Source organism: Delphinus delphis, chromosome 15 (genome assembly GCF_949987515.2).
Source record: "Delphinus delphis chromosome 15, mDelDel1.2, whole genome shotgun sequence".
Classification (NCBI taxonomy): domain Eukaryota; kingdom Metazoa; phylum Chordata; class Mammalia; order Artiodactyla; family Delphinidae; genus Delphinus; species Delphinus delphis.
The window spans coordinates 69,288,843-69,310,681 of NC_082697.1; the positions used below are offsets into that span (position 1 = coordinate 69,288,843).

The 21,839-nt window shown below is 38.5% G+C and overlaps 1 long non-coding RNA gene across 1 annotated transcript in view; it reads left to right on the forward strand.

Annotated features, from left to right (window-relative positions):
* Positions 1-13,361, forward strand: part of LOC132438813 (uncharacterized) — a 103,493-nt gene extending 90,132 nt beyond the window's left edge. The window contains exon 4 of the long non-coding RNA XR_009522226.1: positions 13,037-13,361. This is a non-coding gene — a long non-coding RNA (uncharacterized lncRNA). The remainder of the gene's footprint in view (positions 1-13,036) is intronic.
* Positions 13,362-21,839: the final 8,478 nt, after the last annotated feature.

A 21,839-nucleotide genomic window follows, 5' to 3' on the forward strand; every position in this document is an offset into this window, starting at 1 on the left:
CTCTTGGAATTAGTTAATTCTACTGTTTTTATGCCCTTCAAACCAATAATTTCTGCTTTTATCAATATCATTTCCTTCATCTAATTTTTCTTAGGTATACTCTATTTTATTTTTTGAGCTCTCAGGCCCACTTGCCCGCACTCTCTGCCTCCCTCTTGATTTAGCTACACCGAGTCGGCAGTTTTCCTGAAGAGACTAAGCTGTTTAAACTTTGTCACTTTTGCTGCACATGTTGCTTTCTCTGTGTGATATGCCCTTAATTTACTGATCTGACAAATATTGAATGGATACCTCCCCATCTTGTCTACTCAACTACTAATTCTTTAAGACCTGGCTCAGCTGTACCTTGTCTATAATGCTTTTTTGCTTCCACCCACAGAGAGTTAATACATTTCTTTGTGTCATGAGCATAGCTCGAGTAGACATCCATTATAGCACTTATGCTGCATTATAATTTATACCCCACCTTCCTTACTGAACTCTGAGCTCCATGATGACAGTGTCTGACCTCTGTGTCTATTTTGGGGAAGGTTTAGATTCTGGAGGAAAGGGGCATACATAATTAGCATAGCTCTCTCTACAGTCTCAGCCCCCTAATAAAGACAGAGTTCCACTAAAAAGTAAGTACAATAAGTCAATAGGAAAATGGTCTAGGAGACAAATAGATAGGGAAAAAAAACATTGGGTCATAGGCCATGTACATTTTCAACTTTATTAGATAATGCCAAAGGAAATTTCTTTACTTGAGGTGAGAAAGAAAAAAGAGAGAGGAAAATACAAATATAAATTTGATGTAGATAGGAAAGATTTTGAGAAAATTCACATTGGATGGACTTGGTCCCCACAAAATATGATTTTGCAGGGTTTGGCGGTGGGAAAGGAATATGTCCTTTGATCGGAGTGGAATAGGTTTGAAGTCCTTTAAGAATATGTTATGGAGTCAACCAAGGAAAAATCAAGGATGTTAGAGCTATCACAGGACTCAGTAGATAAAGAGCAAATACCTCTCATGATTTTACTAAGTGTTGCCTGATAGTTGTTCTAGATATTGAAGGGAGTAGTGAGTGGCACAGCTGAGGATGGGAAGGCAGGGGTAATGGAAGTTCATGGAGGCAAGGGCAGTGGATGTTCATAAGAGCCGGTGAAGTGGCTGACTCTGGGCTGAAACAAGTGAGATCAGAGAGTTGTGAGATTGGAGCTCCTGGGCTAGTAGGTTCCAGGGGAAAATCGAGGCAAAGAGGTAGAAGGAGAAGCTACTATGACCAGTGGAGTTGATTTCAGAATTCACACTAGGTGTAGGGTAGGTCAGCATTGGGGTTACATCTTCTCACCAGCCAATAGCATGCTTTTATTCCATTTGATGGAAATGAGATAAGCATTATGAGATATTAAAAGAATAAAACTGGTTAAAGCCTTTATCTATCAAACCCAAAGCCAGGTACTATTCAGGTATTATAACCTACACTATGCCTGTCTTCTGGTTTTAGTCAGGACGGCCCTGGGCCCCAGAGTTACTATGGTTCATTTGCTGGTGGAACGTATTTCAGAGGGATTGTTTTACCGTGTAGCTGAGCCTTTGCTCGTGGGCAGCAGGGTGAGAGGGTCTCCTCCTCTTTGATTGGTGCTGTCCAAACACAAGATTTTTATCTTATTTGGAATTTGGGGGGATAAGATTCTCTATACATTTTTATAGGAATATAAAAGGCAAACAAGAATGAGTTTTAAATACATGGGACTTCAAGGTGCAGATTTGCAGACACATTTTTCCCTTCCTTGTTGCATATCTCTATCCTTTCTGGGAGGAAACACATAGATCTTGGTGTGGTTTTCTTTAAAACAAGAGAAAAGAGTCAAAACAGTTAATCTCACATGCTTCAAGTGATAAGAAAAAAATCAGCACAAGCTGGCGTAGGGGGACATGTAGGTAGTAGAGCCGAAGTAGAGAATTCTCCCAGTGGGTCCCCGCAATCATGCTGTTAGAGGAGGAAGACTCAGAATAATACCAAGATCCAAGGTGTGGCCAGGTCCGTGAATGACTCAAGTGGTATGAAAGTGATGGTCACATCCCAAGAGGAGGTCAAGGAATCACAGCCAGGACTATGGATGGTACTGGCCCTGAAGATAATATAGCAAAAGAAGAAATAAGAAGGCTAAAGGTATAGGGGCCAAGGTTTGAAACTTCAGCAACTAAGACGATAATGGTGCCATCAAAAGAAAGGCAAAGATGCAGAAGGAAAAGCAAACCTACACTGCGAAGGGACTGAGTGGAATGAGCCTGCTTGAGACTGTAAAGAGACGGCTTCTCAAACTGCAGGTGGGGAAGCTGGGGAAATGAGAGGGAGAATGGCCACTTTGACCACCTTCAAATTCTAATTCAACAGATGTCTAAGCTCTATCTTCTTCCGTAAGACGGAATGCTAGTCCTTTTGTTTCCTGAACGTGCATTTGGAAAATCAGTTTCTAAGGCAGACACCATAGTGACTGACATGGACGCACTAAGATTTGACAGCTGCAAGACTTTTAGTCTTGGGTATCCTCAAATCCCTACTTGCCATTCCTCTCCTCCGCCTCTGCACTTCCATTAGGAACAGTAACAGTTGTAAAGATTTTAAATCCCTTCGTGGGAGTTTCTACACACGTGCCAAGTAGATGCTGAGTGGTCAGTTGTTTCACTTACCATCTACAGCTTCAGCATCCAGCTCCATGTGTGACGTAAGTTCATCCCCCCCCACCCCGCCCTGCCACACAAAAATTCACAATTGTTACATCTCAGAGTCACTTTCAAATAGTCTAAATTTTAAGTACTGGATGTGTAAGTGACAGGGGACTGGCGTTTAACAATATTTGCATATGAACTTATTTCTGAGCTATTCTGTGGGTCTCATGCCATTAGTCAATGTCTCTATAGGCTCTTTAACGGTGAATTTATTATGTTTTATTAGTTTTGTGCTGTTACTGTTGCTCCCAAGGGGCTATACTGTGGAGAAGATACTTAATCATGGCTTTGAACTTTGAACTTTCTGATAAATAAACTCAAAAAACCCCTGTCTTTAACCAAATTAGTTTCATTTCAGGGAAAGAACAGATCTGGGATTGACTTGTTGGTTCTTAAAGATTAACACAGAGTAGCATTTATATTGAATTTTAGATTAAATGATTTCACTAAAGCCTCTAAAATATAGCCCTTTTTATTAGGTCAGACAAACAGCTTTGCTTCTGCAATGTCAGCACAGCCTCCGGGGTGAATTGCTTGTGTGCAGTGTCTCTCTCTTTTTTTTTTTCCCACCTCCACTTCCCAGATGAGAAGCTCTTAGGGGAGAGGGGGCTACTGTGTGGCCAGTTCTGGGGATGTTATTCACATATGAGTCTGCCCACGTGAATCTCCATCGTGGTTACAGGTGCAGGGATCAGACAGAAAAGTTGTTCTCAGTTATGTAGATGGATAAACCTCTTAAATAAAGCATCCTAAGTGGCTGAAGTCAGGATTCCTAGAAGCAGGGCCTGAGATGGTGGTGATCTTGGTGGAAGTGAATTATTAGGGGAGCGCTCTCTGTGGATGGGGTGTGAAGGAAGCAGGAGAAGACAGGAGAAGAAAACTAAGCAAAGCTGGGGTCTCAGCTGGAGACTAACTTCAGCTCGATACCCTGGAAGTCTTTGGTCCACCTTGAGGCCAGGCAGCCGGCCTTTTGTACCCTGGTCAATCATTGGCCACTGACTGACCGCTGGCCAGGAGTAACTTCCCAGGCAAGGCAGCTCCCTTTTAGCAATGAATACTCACATCACCTGAGGTCCCACCAGGGAGGGGGACCTGGACAGGGCATCAGCAGCATCCTCTATATTGGGGGCGGGAAGGGAAGATTAGAAAAGCAGGAAAGGAGGGCCTCTCTGAGCAAACAGCTTACAAGCTGAGACCAGAAGTGTAAGTAAGAGACAGGATAAGTAAGAGACTTGGAGGAGGAGCAGGGAGTAGGGTGTCCCAGGCAAAGGAAGTAGCACATGCAATGGCCCTGAGGCAGAGAAGAGGATGTTGGCCTCCTTTTCTCTTTCTTCAAGATGGTTTGGCCTCCTGATTCTGGGTTTAAGAGAAGGAATGTAGCTCCCATATGGCAACAGGACAAGCAAACATTTTCTTTATTTTACTCTGGAGTTCTGCAAAGGACCCAACAGATTTGTGCAATAAAATATTATGAGTGTGTACTGGGCTCTGAAGGTAGCTAATATCACCTTTCAAGTACTCTAATCTCTGTACAAAAGTATATTTATTTGCTTTAGGGAGATGAGTTAATATTTCTGTGCCTGGAAACTTTACAAATGCCTACCAAGCAAACTCTTGGTTTGCAAGGGCGAAGGGTCTTCTGTTCTCAATGGGTTTATGTGGTCCATCCCTTCCAGGTACGACATCCTATGTGCCATCCCCTATTGACATATGGCCCCCCAAATTCAATGGAGATACATAGATAGATGATAGATAATAGATGGATGGCTAGATAGATAGGTAGATAGATAGGAAGGAAGGAAACCAGGGAGTTAAAATACATATTTTTGGCATATGAATTCTGACATGTCAAAAGCAACACCTCCCTAGGAAATGAAACACCTGAAGGGTCCAGTGAAATTTAAGGGACAGGGAAGAATTAACCCTTGTGTTTCCTCAGTGTCCCAGCATGAGGTTTTTTTGATGAGTTATCCTCGACTCAGCTGGAACTGAGGAAGGCAGGTGCCTGCAGGGATAACTGGTGGGGGAGAAGGGCCTCAATTTTGTTTGCAGGTAAAAGATGCCAAATAAATATTTATTGGGTAGTGAGCAGATATCCTACTGAGGCCTCACCTCTTACCAGCCACTCTAGAGACAAGTCGACAGGAGAAGAAACAAAGAGAAAAATAGAGGGTAACAAAAGGAGATTAAGATGAGCTCAGAGCTACAAATTTAAAAATGAGATAAGAAGATTTCAATTAAAGACTGAATTAAGGACTGACATATACCAAGGTCCTTAAAAATGTAAAAACAAAACACCAACAACCCTGTGTTTTAAAAAGAATTAATCCAAACAACAAGGACCTACATATAGCACAGGGATCTATATTCAAAACCTTGCAATAACCTATAATGAACAGGCAGCTGGAGGACATTTTGACGCAATCCTAGAAGATGGAAAGCAGATGGATCTGACTGATGAAAACAGATCATAGGAAGTTGTAGCCCAAATGCTAGAGGGAAGAGGGATCCTTCCCATAGGAGTGTTTTAAAACTCCAAGCTCCTAGTCCACAAATCTAAAGGACAGGAATGAGATATGGCACAAGCATTAAGGTAATTAATACGTTAATTATAGTCCAAGTCCTCCCATGTGGTCTGTTTCCCTGACTTTATAACCTTTCACTCAGTCTCTCCTTTGCTCACTATATTACAGCTTTGTTGACCTTTTTTATGTCCCTTTAATATGTGTTCCCACCTCAGTGCCTTTGCGCTTGCTGTTTCCTTTGTCTGGAACAAATATCTCTAGACCTTCAAGTGGTTGGCTCTTCCTTATCATTCAGATCTTGGCCCACACTTCAGCTATTCAAAGAATTCTTTTCTGGCCACAATATCTAAATTAGATCCCAACCCTAGGCAGTCACTCTGTCACATCTCCCTGTTTCCTTTCCTTCACACTGTGTATTACTCTCTGAAATTGTCTTCCTCATTTATTTCTTTGTTTATCACCAGCTGAGGGCAAAGGCCTTATCTACTTTTGTTTATCTTGTATTCACAGTACCTGGAACACTAATACAATTTGGTGCTTATATCAGTTAGCTTTTGCTGTGTAATAATCTACTCCAAAACTTCATGGCTTCAAATAACAACTCTTAACTACTGTTGCACCATCATCCTGTTACTCAGCTGTTGAGTTTACTATTAAGAGTTCCTCACCTCGGGGCTTCGCTGGTGGCGCAGTGGTTAAGAGTCCGCCTGCCAATGCAGGGGACACGGGTTCGTGCCCTGGTCCGGGAAGATCCCACATGCCGCGGAGCAGCTGGGCCCGTGAGCCATGGCCGCTGAGCCTGCGCGGCCGGAGCCTGTGCTCCGCAACGGGAGACGCCACAACAGTCAGAGGCCCGCGTTCCGCAAAAAAAAAAAAAAAAAAGAGTTCCTCACCTCATTAAAGGAGTTTTAATGAAAAACAAAAAGCAAACAAACAATAAAACAAATAACAACTCTTTATTCAGTTCATGATTTGGATCAGCTAGGCAGTTCTTACCTGTGTGAGCTCAGCTAGTCTCTGCTGGACTCTTTCAAGCATCCACGGTCAGCTGTGGGTTGGCTGCTGGTTAGATAATCAAGAGAAGTCTTTTTTCATATGCTTAGTGTCTAACAGGCCGTTGATCAGAGCCATAAAGGCAAATGGGCCACATGCCTCTTCTTATATCCTCTTGGGCTTCTTCCCAGCACTGTTGCTTTTGATATCTCAGAATTCATATGTAAAAGAATGTATTTTTAACTTTCTGGTCTTTCATCTATCTTCCCTACAAGAGCCACAAGAGAGAACAAGCCCCAGTGTTCAAGAGATTTTCAACTCTCTTTCAGGTCACTTTTTTACAGTCCCATTGAACAAAGCAAGTCACATGGCCAAGCCCAGATTCAAGGGGGTGGAGAAATCGACCCCGACTCGTGCTAGGGGGTTCCAAAGTCATATTGCAGAGGTGCATGGGGACGGGGATGGGCAAAATTTCTAGCCATTTTTGTACTCTTGTCATTCAATAAATATATGTTGAATAGATTTGGTTTAAAGAACTAAAGCTGGGAAGTCTCAGCTAGTTGGACCTCATCACTCTTCCCTGACTTCCCCCCAAATATATACAGCAGATAACTTTTTGCTCCCACTTAAAAATCCAAGCTGTGCACTCTAAAGAAAGTGTCTCACCCACAAGGAGATGCCTCTTTTTCGAGTGTAAGACCATGAAAGGGAAGCAAAACAGAGTTCTAGAAAACTCTAAAACACACAGTTTGTACCTAATGAAAAAAGAAAGGCAAGGCAGCCTTTCTCAAGAAGGAATACATCAAAATAAACCACTGCCAAAGTCAAGTCCTCCTTTTTTTTTACTTGCTATCCACAGCCTACTGACCCTTTAACCACAACTCTTAAATGTGGCTTTCCAGTAATCATACCCCACCTACTGGTACAGAATCATCCAGGGAGAAGTTTTTTTGGGAACAGATCTATACAAATCCAAATGAAACGCTCATTACTTAATAGAGTAATGAGATTTTTCTTCATAAACAAGAACGAACAACCAAGGATCAACAAACATGAGAGAAAAAGAAATCACACGCAAGAGAAACATTAAAATTCACAAATAAAATAACTGTGTTTTTAGGAAACACAGATCACTCAGGAAACAAAACAATTTTTAAAACATTAACAAAGGACTCCAGTGAGATTGGAAGGATGTCACATACATAAGTCAGAACAGACTGCTACTGCAAAAAAAAGGAGCAATCAGAACAAAAATGAGCACGTGGTAATTAAAAATATGTTTGGCACTAAAAAAATAAAAAAATTCATTGGACAGACTGAATAAGAGAATGGCTATGTTTAACAACCATGTCGATGATCTGATGATAAAGTCAGTAGAATCCTGCAGACCTGAGCCAAAGGCAAAAGAATGCAATATATGAAAGAAATATAAAGCAGCATGGATGTTTGCTATTTCTTTTATTGGGGTTCTGGAGACAGAGAACAGAGGCAATAAAAGGGAGGAAAAATTCAGTGTTCTATCAGAAGATAATTTCCCTGAGAAAAGCCTAGGGAGATCTCTCAGGCCTCTTTTACAAAAGCACTAACCCCACCCATGAGGGCTCTGCCCTCATGACCAAATCACCTCCCAAAGGCCCCACTTCCAAATATCATCACGTTGGGTGTGAGGATTTAACAGATAAATTTTAGGGGGACACAACATTCAGACCACAGCAATGGGGCCGCAGAGAATGATATAATTTATCTTGCTTTGAGCATCTGGGTATACTGCAAAGGAGAGATGTCATTTCCATTCCACTTCAAAGGATAAATGAGAATGTTCCACTGAGCCAAGAGAGGCAAGGCATTTCAGGCAGAGGGAACCATATATGAACAGAAATAGAAAGGTCTGAAATTACCTGGCATGTTTGGGAAAAAAGATTAATAATCTAGTATGGTGAGAGTTTGAGATATATGGAAGGAAGTGAATAAATACGAAGTTGAAGAGATAGTTTGGTGCCATGTTGTAAAGAGCTCACATGTTATTCTGAGAGGCTTTTATGCCTTACACTACATACAGTTGGAAACCCTTGAAGGATTTTATACAGCAGAGTGACATAATCATAGCCCACTTCATTCTGAGTTATGATGATAGAAATACAATGACCTCTGAGTAGCCAGCCATTCCCTACAGATACAAAACTCAAGAGGAGATGAAGAATTTCAATAGCACTGGGAATTAGGAGTATTATACAATGTCCTGCTAGAAAACAGGAAGAATACCCATGAGTTAAATCTTTAAAGCCCATAGGTATAATGGTGGAACGATTAGTGGAAAAATATTTCAAGAAATCTCACAAGCCTGGACCTTCTTCCATCAGAGTGAAGGAATTCAAATCTCCCTCATATGGGAACTGTGGACTAGGGTATTCAGAGCCTTTTAACACCCTTACAAAGCATCAGTTGTGACATAAAATCTGCATCTGCAGAGAAATGAGCTGTGGAGTGGCCATGGTAAAGGTTGTAGATTTTTAGTCATAAATGCGGAAATAGCCTATTCAGGAATAAATTCTAAATACCATAGAGGGATAATGAGGGAGTGGTACTAAGATATCCCTCTTTAAAGCACCAGAATATTAAAGAATAATTGGCTTTTTAAACTAGAAAGTTTAATGATAGTTGGCTATGTTAAACTACAAAGCTGGCTAAAGGCTGCACACCAAATAGCTCTCCAACATCAGAGCAAAAAGGAGGACTAGATCACATTACAACCTGATGGGCACTCAGGGGAACTAAGGAGGAAATTTACATATGTAGCAAATAGGAAAAGGCTATACGTTTCTTGTTCCTTGATGAATAAGCAGAAGTAGAAATAAGAACAACGAACATCTCGGCCATTTATCTCAGACTTATTTTTTTCAAGATGATACAGCATGAGGACAGAAATATTAAGCTGAAGCATCAGAGGAAGGGTCTTTGAAACGGCACTGTTAGAGGAAGCAGAAGCGTGCTTTGGAAAGTGCTGTGCCTGTGTTCTCGATAAAATTTCAGGAAATTCTTTGCTCTGTGAACCAAGAAACGAAAAATTATACGGTAAATTGAGAGATTGAGATGAAAAGGGAGATTGGAGTATAATAAATAGAAATAGATAAAGAGGAAATATTTTGAAAAGGAATGTATTTCCCTTGAGATTAAATGCAGCTTACAAACAATAAAAAATAGAATTTATACTCCTGGGAATGAAATCAATAATGTTGAAGCCATTCTTGACAAATTCTCTCAGAAAGAAGGGCATAAAGAAAAAGAGAGGAAGTAATGAGTGAGAAGATTCCAGAGATGGAAGAGATTCCCACTATAAGAATGACTGCCATATCTGATGGAGAGGACAGAGAAAATGGGAAAAATAATATTTAAAGATATGTCAGAAAAACTTCCCTGAAGTCAAGAAGGGCCCCACTCATCAAAAAGGCGCATCCTATACTAGGCAAAAGTAATAACACATATTGAGAAAGTTTTTGAATTTAAAGGATAAATAAAATTTTCTAGGTATCTAGGAAGATAGAGAAAAAAAGGCCATATTTGCATTAAACTGCTCATCTCTGATTCTGGAATACAATGAAGTAATGTGTGTAGATAGAGATGAGGGGCAAAATTGTGTGAGATAAGCATTCTATAGCCAGACAATCTCTCAATCCTGAGTGAAAACAGAAAGAAAAAGAAACATTTATATTAATGTGCAAGGTCTCAGAAAATACACTCTATGCTATTCCATTTAATAACAATACTATAAACAGAGTTGAAAGATGAGTCAGACTCAGAAAAAATATTAGCAATACACAAAATAGACACATGATTAATGTTAACACTGAAGAAGAAGCTCCATAAACCCAATTAATAAACAGGCAGAGGGGATGGATAAACAATTTACTGAGAAGAAAATATGATAACCAATTATGCAAAGATGTTAGAATTCATTAATTAAAAATGAAATTGACAATGGAATATCATCTTCAACCATTATATTGAGAAAACGAATAATGCTGACAATATTATGTGTTGGAAAAGCATGTGACAATAGGTACTTGTAAACATTTGGGGAGAGTTCTCAGCATCTGTAAGATAATGAGGGCTCTCTGAATCCAAATCTCTTCACAGTCATCAATCAGCTCCATCCAAAAAATATAATCAACAGGGAGAACAGAGCTACATATAGCCAAGCCCTCAGCATTACAAGAAGACAAAGAATACCATAACCTTCAAATTATCTGTAAGTTCATAAGTAAACATCAAATTCCAACCAAGTTCCCACCACTACTGAAAGCCTTTGAGAGAGTGGAAGGTTAGAAGGTTTAAGGGACGTCATGAAAATGAGGAGAGGATCATGGAGGAATCAGATGAAATACAGATACAATCATCCCCCCAAATAAGTCCAACACTAAATGCTAAAATACTGAACACAGGTCTCAGGCTTGGTAGTTCTCAGCATTGGCTATAAGGAAGCAGCTTGAAAGTGAAAGCCTCTGAAGGTGTCAGCCTTGGAAAAGCATTGCTTCTGTGGGAGAATCAGAGATCTGGAAAAGACGTAATGCTCCTTAAAGATGTGGCAATGAAGGAAAAAGGAAGTAAGGAAACTAGAAATGAATACTAAGGATCTTGCATAAATGAAAGAGAAACAAAATACATTTCTCACTTCCCAGTAACATAATCTCTTAAAGAAACTGCACTTCATTACACTGACAGAAGTGGCCCCTCTAAAACTTGGAATCCTGTCCATAAAATATCTAGGAACAGAAAAAAATTTTTTTATAGAAAGTCACTGTAAGAAGAAAACAGAAAAAGTGAAACATAACATCTCAGCTAATAAAAATGTTCTCTGCTCCTCCAAAAACATGAAGGAGAAAAACTATAGCACAAAATTCCACATTTAATTATTTTAAACAAACATTTGAAAAAGTTAAAAAAAAAAAAAGAACACCTAGAATTAGAAATCCAGATACTAAGAACAGAAATGGACATGGCACAGAAAGAAATGAAGTGAGATTTGATCAAATTTAAGAAAAAAATAGACGAAAAATATAAAAGCATCTCAAGAAATGAAGACTAAAATAGATGTCTCAGCAAGAATGCATTTGAATGTGAAAATTTAGTAAAACCATTGAAGAAAGGCATTAAACCAGCAAATGGTTGAAATGGAAGATAGGCAAAGAATGTCCAAGCTACATACTGTTGGAAATTCTGGGGTTTGAAAGTGGGGTAGAAAAAACAACTGAATAAAACTAGTACTTAAAACTGTAGTTCAAGAAAGCTTTCTGGAAATTTTTGAAAACTTAAATATTCATTTTGAATAGGACCACAAAGTTCCTGGGAGAACTGACCTGGAAGAATCAATTCTAAGCCATATCCTAAAAAAATGATTAAAAATCAGAGACAGAGCTTCCCTGGTGGCGCAATGGTTGAGAGTCCGCCTGCCAATGCAGGGGACACGGGTTCATGCCCCGGTCCGGGAAGATCCCACATGCCGCTGAGCCTGCGCATCCGGAGCCCGCGTGTCCGGAGCCCGCGTGTCCGGAGCCCGCGCGTCCGGAGCCTGTGCTGCACAACGGGAGAGGCCACAACAGTGAGAGGCCCGTGTACCACAAAAAAACAAAAACAAACAAACAAACAAAAAATCAGAGACAAAGAAAAAGTCCTCTGGGCTTCCAGGCAGAAAATAAAAATCAAGTATATTTATAAAAATAAGAAAATTATGCTGGCATCAAACTTTTTAAAAGCAACAAACAATTCAAGGGAACAAGGGACCTCAAGGAAAGAAAACTGCTAACCAAAGATTTTATACCCAGCAAACTGTCCTTTATGTATCTAGGCTGTAGAATAATAGTTCTCAACTGAGGCAATTTCTCCCCCAACCCCACAGGACAACTGGGCAATGTTTGGGGGGATAAAGTGCTACTGGTATCTAGTGGTTAGTGGTCAGGAAAGCTATGTGCAGAATAGTCGTACATAACAAAGGGTTACCCAGCCCTAAAGGATAGTAGTTTTGAGGTTGAGAAGCCATGCTATAGAAGAAGTTTTGAACTTGAAAAAATTCAGGAGATACTATACACTTGTGCCCATCCTGGAGAATCTATTTGAGAGTGAACTTCAGCCAAGCAAGAGATAACTGAAAAAATTTTGGCCAAAGGGCTAATGGTGACCATTTAATATTTTTAATTGTATTTAACAAATATATTAAACATTTAATATATTTAAGTATAAATGTATTACATTTAAATGTAATAATATATAATTGTAATATGTTTAATTGTAATAATACTAAAACAAGGAAGGGGACATGAGTGAAAGAACAATATATAAATGTTAAATATTCCAATAATGTAGACAAATGCAACTAAGAATGCTGATGTTCTACATATTCAAAATAAAATTTAATCATCATAATGGGAAAAAACAAAGCCTAAATTGAACCTGAAAAGTGACAAATGAACCCATTTGTTTTGCAAATTTAAGACAATCAGCTGCAGGGGAAAATAGTAATGCAACTGACTTCCGCATACAGTACTTTTACTCTAGACCATCAGTCTAGGGAACAAAAAACTACAAATTAATCTCAAACATGTATTATTAGGTATGTTTTTCATAGCAATTCTGAGACTCTTTTATGTGTGACACAGGATTGTGCAAATGAGGAAGTGTGCTGATGTTTTGGAAGTCAGGGTTCTCATTGGGGTGTACGGAAAAAGCAAGGAAAGACTCTGTGGGGTTAGACTGGAATTGGAGGGAATATCAGTATCTACTCATGATTTCTAATGTACAAATATTTCAGTAACTGGCAAATGAAAAGACCTGGAAGCAATGACAGCTCAGTGCCAATGAACAAATCCAGAGCCCAGATCTTAGTTTCCAGTCCCAACAAAGAAGACCAGGAATCCTTGGAGGAAGTACTAATTCCAGGGTTAGAACATCCAAGAACTTGGAACATCTTACAGTGCCAAGAGGTAAGCAAGCCCTGACAAAAACTTATGGGAACTTATCAAAATGACACATGAACCTGCTTAAAGGGGATCCTCCTGGACAGATCTGGGGAAAGTTGAGTATCAAAATAAGTAAGGATTTAAATGTATTTTAACCCACTGAATAAAATAGTAATCCACTAGTCTACACTGATAGTAAATAGATAAGTAGATGGTATATGAAAGGGTGGATATGCAGACAGAAACATAGCAAAATAGTGAGATAGGTAGGTAGACAGACAGACAGACAGATAGATAACAAGAAAACTTTCTTTCTTCAGTAAAATGCCAATTGATAAATGTGAAGGGAGTGGTAGAGGTATAAAATCACCATTTTGAAATCATGTTTTAAAGACTTGTTCAGATAATAATTGTCAATGGATAGAATATTTAGGAGATGAAAGTCTGATGAAGAATAGAATATTATCTGAAAGTGTCTCCCTTCAGAGAATTTATTAGTTATAAGTGGATAGTAATTATTATACAGTGAAACTAGACAACACTTTCATCAGTTGAGAAAAATAAAAATCACCAATGAGGGGGCAGATGGCCAGCAAGTGCCTCCAAATGTAAACTTCTGAAAACAAAACATGACTTACAGTAGTGTATCCAGGAAGATATAATGTGAATCTAATCATGAGGAAACAACAGACCAACCCAAACTGCAGGACATTCTGTAGGATAACCTGCCATGTTTTACAAAAACATCTCAGTCATAAAAAACAATGAAAAGCTAAGGACTATTTCCAGAATAAAAGAGATTGATGAGTCATCACAGTTAAATGCAAAACATGATTCTAGAATGGATCCTGTACTGGTGGGGAAAAAATACTGTAAGAGACATTATTGGGACAATTGACAAATGGAATGTAAACTGTAAAGTGGATATATGTTAAAATTTCTGAACTTGATGAGTGCACTGTGGTTACATAAAGGAATCTCCTTGCTTTTAGAAAATACACAATGAAATATTAGAGAACAACTTGGTGTTATATAGACAAACTACTCTGAACTCAGAAAGAATGCAAAAGGGAGAGAGGAGAGAATAAAACAAAATGTTAACAATTGGTGAATCTTGTTTGGAGGTATTTGGGAGGCCTATGCATCAATCTTGTAATGTTGTATAAATTTAATATTTTTTCAAAATAAAAAATTAGAAATAACTGTGTGAAAATATAAATTGCAACATATTTTTAGTTCTTCAAATTATGAAACCACTTGAACCAGTTGACACAGCAATTCTACTGCATAGAAATTTATGTATACACACTCATATGTATTATATATATGCAATATTTGTGCAATATGTATATATATTGCATATGAATTAAATTTATATGTAGTTTGTATATATACACACTCCCAAATTGTAAATAATCTAAATGTCCAACAGTAGAATTGTTTAATATTTTATGATAGATGAATTTCTGTGTAATACTCTTTTCTAAATTTAATTAATTTATTTTTTATATATCAGGTTCTTATTAGTTACCTATTTTGTACATATTAGTGTATATATGTCAATCCCAATCTCCCAGTTCATCTCACCACCACCGCCCCACCCCGTGTAATATTCTTTTGTTACTAAAAGGAATGGGGTAGAGCTATACATATTGATTAAAAAGTCTCCTAGTAACTGCTGAACAATCATCGAAAGGAAGACACTGGAACTCACCAAAAAAGATACCCCACATCAAAAGACAAAGGAGAAGCCACAATGAGATGGTAGGAGGGGCACAATCACAATAAAATCAAATCCCATAACTACTGGGTGGGTGACCCACAAACTGGAGAACTCTTATACCACAGAAATCCACCCACTGGAGTGAAGGTTCTGAGCCCCATGTCAGGCTTCCGAACCTGGGGGTCTGGCAACGGGAGGAGGAATCCCTAGAAAATCAGACTTTGAAGGCTAGTGGGATTTGATTGCAGGACTTTGACAGGACAGGGGTAAACAGAGACTCCACTCTTGGAGGGCACACACAAAGTAGTGTGCGCATCGGGACCCAGGGGAAGGAGAGTTACTCCATAGAGACTGAACCAGACCTACCTGCTAGTGTTGGGGGGTTTCCTGCAAAGGCGGGGGGTGGCTCTGTTTCACTGTGAGGACAAGGACACTGGCAGCAGTAGTTCTGGGAAGTACTCCTTGGCATGAGCCCCACCAAAGAGCCCAGGTAGGCTCCAGTGTTGGGTCGCCTCAGGCCAAACAACCAACAGGAAGGGGACCCAGCCCCACCCATCAGCAGACAAGCGGATTAAAGCTTTACTGAGCTCTGCCCACCAGAGCAACAGCCAGCTGTACCCACCACCAGTCCGTCCCATCAGGAAACTTGCACAAGCCTCTTAGATAGCCTCATCCACCAGAGGGCAGACAGCAGAAGCAAGAAGAACTACAATCCTGCAGCCTGTGGAACAAAAACCACATTCACAGAAAGATACACATGATGAAAAGGCAGAGGGCTATGTACCAGATGAAAGAACAAGATAAAATCCCAGAAGAACAACTAAGTGAAGTGGAGATAGGCAACCTTCCAGAAAAAGAATTCAGAATAATGATAGTGAAGATGATCCAGGACCTCGGAAAAACAATGGAGGCAAAGATAGAGAAGATGCAAGAAATGTTTAACGAAGACCTAGAAAAATTAAAGAACAAGCAAACAGAGATGAACAATACAATAACTGAAATGAAAAATACACTAGAAGGAATCAATAGCAGAATAACTGAGGCAGAAGAACGGATAAGTGACCTGGAAAACAGAATGATGGAATTCACTGCTACAGAACAGAATGAAGAAAAAAGAATGAAAAGAAATGAAGACAGCCTAAGAGACCTCTGGGACAACATTAAACGCAACAACATTTGCATTATAGGGGTCCCAGAAGGAGAAAAGAGAGAGAAAGGACCTGAGAAAATATTTGAAGAGATTATAGTCGAAAACTTCCCTAACATGGGAAAGGAAATAGCCACCCAAGTCCAGGAAGCACAGAGAGTCCCATACAGGATAAACCCAAGGAGAAACATGCCAAGACACATAGTAATCAAACTGGCAAAAATTAAAGACAAAGAAAAATTATTGAAAGCAGCAAGGGAAAAACGACAAATAATATACAAGGGAACTCCCATAAGGTTAACAGCTGATTTCTCAGCAGAAACTCTACAAGCCAGAAGGGAGTGGCATGATATACTTAAAGTGATGAAAGGGAAGACCTACAACCAAGATTACTCTACCCAGCAAGGATCTCATTAAGATTCGATGGAGAAATCAAAAGCTTTACAGTCAAGCAAAAGCAAAGCGAATTCAGCACCACCAAACCAGCTCTACAACAAATGCTAAAGGAACTTCTCTAAGTGGGAAACACAAGAGAAGAAAAAGACCTACAAAAACAAACCCAAAACTGTTAAGAAAATGGTCATAGGAAAATACATATCGATAATTACCTTAAATGTGAATGGATTAAGTGCTCCAACCAAAAGACACAGGCTTTCTGAATGGATACAAAAACAAGACCCATATATATGCTGTTTACAAGAGACCTACTCCAGACCTAGGGACACATTCAGACTGAAAGTGAGGGGATGGAAAAAGATATTCCATGCAAATGGAAATCAAAAGAAAGCTGGAGTAGCAATACTCATATCAGATAAAATAGACTTTAAAATAAAGAATGTTACAAGAGACAAGGAAGGGCACTACATAATGATCAAGGGATCAATCCAAGAAGAAGATTAACAATTATAAATATATATGCACCCAACATAGGAGTACCTCAATACAGAAGGCAACTGCTAACAGCTATAAAAGAGGAAATCGACAGTGACACAACAATAGTGGGGGACTTTAACACCTCACTTAAACCAATGGACAGATCATCCAAACAGAAAATTAATAAGGAAACACAAGCTTTAAATAACACAATAGACCAGATAGATTTAATTGATATTTATAGGACATTCCATCCAAAACCAGCAGATTACACTTTCTTCTCAGGTGTGCACAGAACATTTCCAGGATAGAGCACATCTTGGGTCACAAATCAAGCCTTAGTAAATTTAAGAAAATTGAAATCATATCAAGCATCTTTTCTGACCACAACGTTATGAGATTAGACATCAATTACAGGGGAAAAAAACATAAAAAACACAAACACATGTAAGCTAAACAATACATTACTAAATAACCAAGCAATCACTGAAGAAATCAAAGAGGAAATAAAAAAATACCTAGAGAAAAGTGACAATGAAAACACGACGATCCAAAACATATGGGATGCAGCAAAAGCAGTTCTAAGAGGGAAGTTTATAGCTATACAAGCCTAACTCAAGAAACAAGAAAAATCTCAAATAAAAAATATGTTACACCTAAAAGAACTAGAGAAAGAAGAACAGCAAAACCCAAAGTTATCAGAAGGAAAGAAATCATAAAGATCAGAGCAGAAATAAATGAAACAGAAACAAAGAAAACAATAGCAAAGATCAATAAAACTAAAAGCTGGTTCTTTGAGAAGATAAACAAAATTGATAAACCATTAGCCAGACTCATCAAGAAGAAGAGGGAGAGGACTCAAATCAATAAAATTAGAAATGAAAAAGGAGAAGTTACAGCAGACACCACAGAAACACAAAGCATCCTAACAGACTACTACAAGTAACTCTATGCCAATAAAATGGACAACCTGGAAGAAACGGACAAATTCTTAGAAAGGTATAACCTCCCAAGACTGAACCAGGAAGAAGTAGAAAATATGAACAGACCAATCACAAGTAATGAAATTGAAACTGTGATTAAAAATCTTCCAACAAACAAAAGTCCAGGACCAGATGGCTTCACAGGTAAATTCTATCAAACATTTAGAGAAGAGCTAACACCCATCCTTCTCAAACTCTTCCAAAACATTGCAGAGGAAGGAACACTCCCAAACTCATTCTATGAGGCCACCATCACCCTGATACCAAAGCCAGACAAAGGTACTACAAAAAAAAAGAAAATTACAGACCAATATCACTGATGACTATAGATGCAAAAATCCTCTACAAAATACTAGCAAACAGAATCCAACAATACATTAAAAGGATCATACACCATGATCAAGTGAGATTTATCCCAGGGATGCAAGGATTCTTCAGTATATGCAAATCAATCAATGTGATACACCATATGAACAAACTGAAGAATAAAAACCATATGATCATCTCAATAGATGCAGAAAAAGCTTTTGACAAAATTCAACACCCATTTATGATAAAAACTCTCCAGAAAGTGGGAGGGAACCTAACTCAACATAATAAAGGCCATATATGACAAACCCACAGCAAATATCATTCTCAATGGTGAAAACCTGAAAGCATTTTCTCTAAGATCAGGAACAAGACAAGGATGTCCACTCTCACCACTATTATTCAACTAGTTTGGAAGTTTTGGAAGTCCTAGCCACAGCAATCAGAGAAGAAAAAGAAATGAAAGGAATACAAACTGGAAAAGAAGAAGTAAAACTGTCACTGTTTGCAGACAACATGATACTATACATAGAGAATCTGAAAGATGCCACCAGAAAACTGCTAGAGCTAATCAATGAATTTGGTAAAGTTGCAGGATACAAAAATAATGCACAGAAATCTCTTGCATTCCTATACATTAATGATGAAAAATCTGAAAGAGAAATTAAGGAAACACTCCCATTTACCATTGCAACAAAAAGAATAAAATACCTAGGAATAAACCTACCTAGGGAGACAAAAGACCTGTACTCAGAAAACTATAAGACACTGATGAAAGAAATTAAAGATGATAGCAACAGATGGAGAGATATACCATGTTCTTGGATTGGAAGAATCAATATTGTGAAAATGACTATACTACCCAAAGCAATCTACAGATTCAATGCAATCCCTATCAAATTACCAATGACATTTTTTATGGAACTAGAACAAAAAAATCTTAAAATTTGTATGGAGACACAAAAGACCCCGAATAGCTGAAGCAGTGTTGAGGGAAAAAAGTGGAGCTGGAGGAATCAGAATCCCTGACTTCAGACTATATTACAAAGCTACAGTAATCAAGACAATATGGTCCTGGCACAAAAACAGAAACATAGATCAATGTAACAAGATAGAAAGCCCAGAGATAAACCCACGCACCTATGGTCAACTAATTTATGACAGAGGAGGCAAGAATATACAATGGAGAAAAGACAGTCTCTTCAATAAATGGTGCTGGGAAAACTGGACAGCTACACGTAAAAGAATGAAATTAGAACATTCCCTGATACCATACACAAAAATAAACTCAAAATGGATTAGAGACCCAAATGTAAGGCCAGACACTATAAAACTCTTAGAGGAAAACATAAGAAGAACACTCTTTGACATAAATCACAGTAAAATCTTTTTTGACCCACCTCCTAGAGTAATGGAAATTAAAAAAATAAACAAATGGGACCTAATGAAACTTAAAAGATTTTATAAAGCAAAGGAAACTGCAAACAAGATGAAAAAATAACCCTTAGAATGGGAGAAAATATTTGCAAACAAATCAACGGACAAAGGATTAATCTCCAAAATATATAAACAGCTCATGCAGCTCAATGTTAAAAAAACAAACAACCCAATCCAAAAATGGGCAGAAGACCTAAATAGACATTTCTCCAAAGAAGACATACAGATGGCCAAGAAGCACATGAAAAGCTGCTCAACATCACTAATTATTAGAGAAATGCAAATCAAACCTACAATGAGGTATCACCTCACACCAGTTAGAATGGGCATCATCAGAAAATCTACCAACAACAAATGCTGGAGAGGGTGTGAAGAAAAGGGAACCCTCTTGCACTGTTGGTGGGAATGTAAATTGATACAGCCACTATGGAGAACAGTATGGAGGTTCCTTAAGAAACTAAAAATAGAATTACCATATGACCCAGCAATCCCACTACTGGGCATATTCCCAGAAAAAAACATAATTCAAAAAGACACATGCACCCCAATATTCATTGCAGCACTATTTACAATAGCCAGGTCATGGAAGCAACCTAAATGCCCATCAACAGACGAATGGATAAAGAAGTTGTGGTACATGTATACAATGGAATATTACTCAGCCATAAAAATGAATGAAATTGGGTCATTTGTAGAGACGTGGATGGATCTAGAGACTGTCATACAGAGTGAAGTAAGTCAGAAAGAGAAAAACAAATATCGTATATTAACGCATATATGTGGAACCTAGAAACATGGTACAGATGAACTGGTTTGCAGGACAGAAATTGAGACACAGATGTAGAGAACAAACGTATGGACACCAATGCGGGGAAAGCGGTGGTGGGGGGGTGGTGGTTGTGGTGGGATGAATTGGGCGACTGGGATTGACATGTATACACTGATGTGTATAAAATTGATGACTAATAAGAACCTGCAGTATAAAAAAAAACGCTAGTAAAACTGATATGCTAAGGAAAAAAAAGTCTCCTAAATCTTGTGAGAAAATGAATTTGATAAATAGCATTATTTATAGCATAATCCAATTTTTATTTATATATTTAAAAAGAAAGACCAGTGGCAATCAAACTGTTAACAATAGTTACTTAGGGCAAGTCTACACTTTGGGATAGATTAGGTTCTGAAAGGATATTTGTCAGACCATATGTTTTCAACTCCAAAGCAACTAAGACAGATTTAAACGTGTGATCTCCACTGCATTTCTGCCTGACAGGAACGTGAATCAACTTCTTTGAAGCTTGAAAAGCAGGCATATTCTTCTCCCTCTTACACATATGTTTTCTAGCAGATTTATTTTCCCCAAATAGATAAATTTTGTCTTCCTTGGAAATCTGTTAAGGCAGGTATTTGTCTCTTCCTGCTTAATCTTTGCAGGAATCATACATCATTCTTTAGCAGTTTGAAGTCCACGTGTGCTAGTTTGCCACTCACATTGATGGTGTCTTGATTCAGATACGCTTTCAACCCTGGTGGGAATGATCCATGAGACAAAAGAGTCAGGAGTAGCCTGTTAAGACCTACTTAGTCCTTCAATTCCCCATATCAAGTCTTGTCAACAGTGAACACTAGGCGGATGGATGTCTGACTTCTTTCTCTCACTCAGTCAAATAGTTTTTCTCACTTCTTGATGAATATAGTGGATTTCATAGCCACAATCCTCTTTTATCTCGCGCAATTCATTCTTACCTCAAAATCACTCACACTCTCAAATAATTCATGCCATGCACATATGACACCTTCTTCCTTCTCTTGCCTTTTATTTCCAGAAATCTCTTTTTTTCTTTTTTAATCATGTGCCGTTTCTTAGCAACTTTTTCAATATCCTTGCTGCTGCTCTTCTATTTCTCAGATATGATGGTTTCCATAATATTTGTAAAATATCTAAACACCAAGCATAAGCATGGGAAATACAGTGTAGACCGAATGGCAGCTTGAAGATCAGGGTAAGCAGCATCACATCATCCATCATTGGTGGACTCAATGCATTTTAACTTTGAAAAGTAGCTTCCATGATATCTATGAGAATTCACAAATTCAATATTTGTTAATAGAGGGGCTTCCAATTACATCTGTATTCTCGGATTTATTTTTTGCTAAATTCTCTACCATGTATTCATATTTTA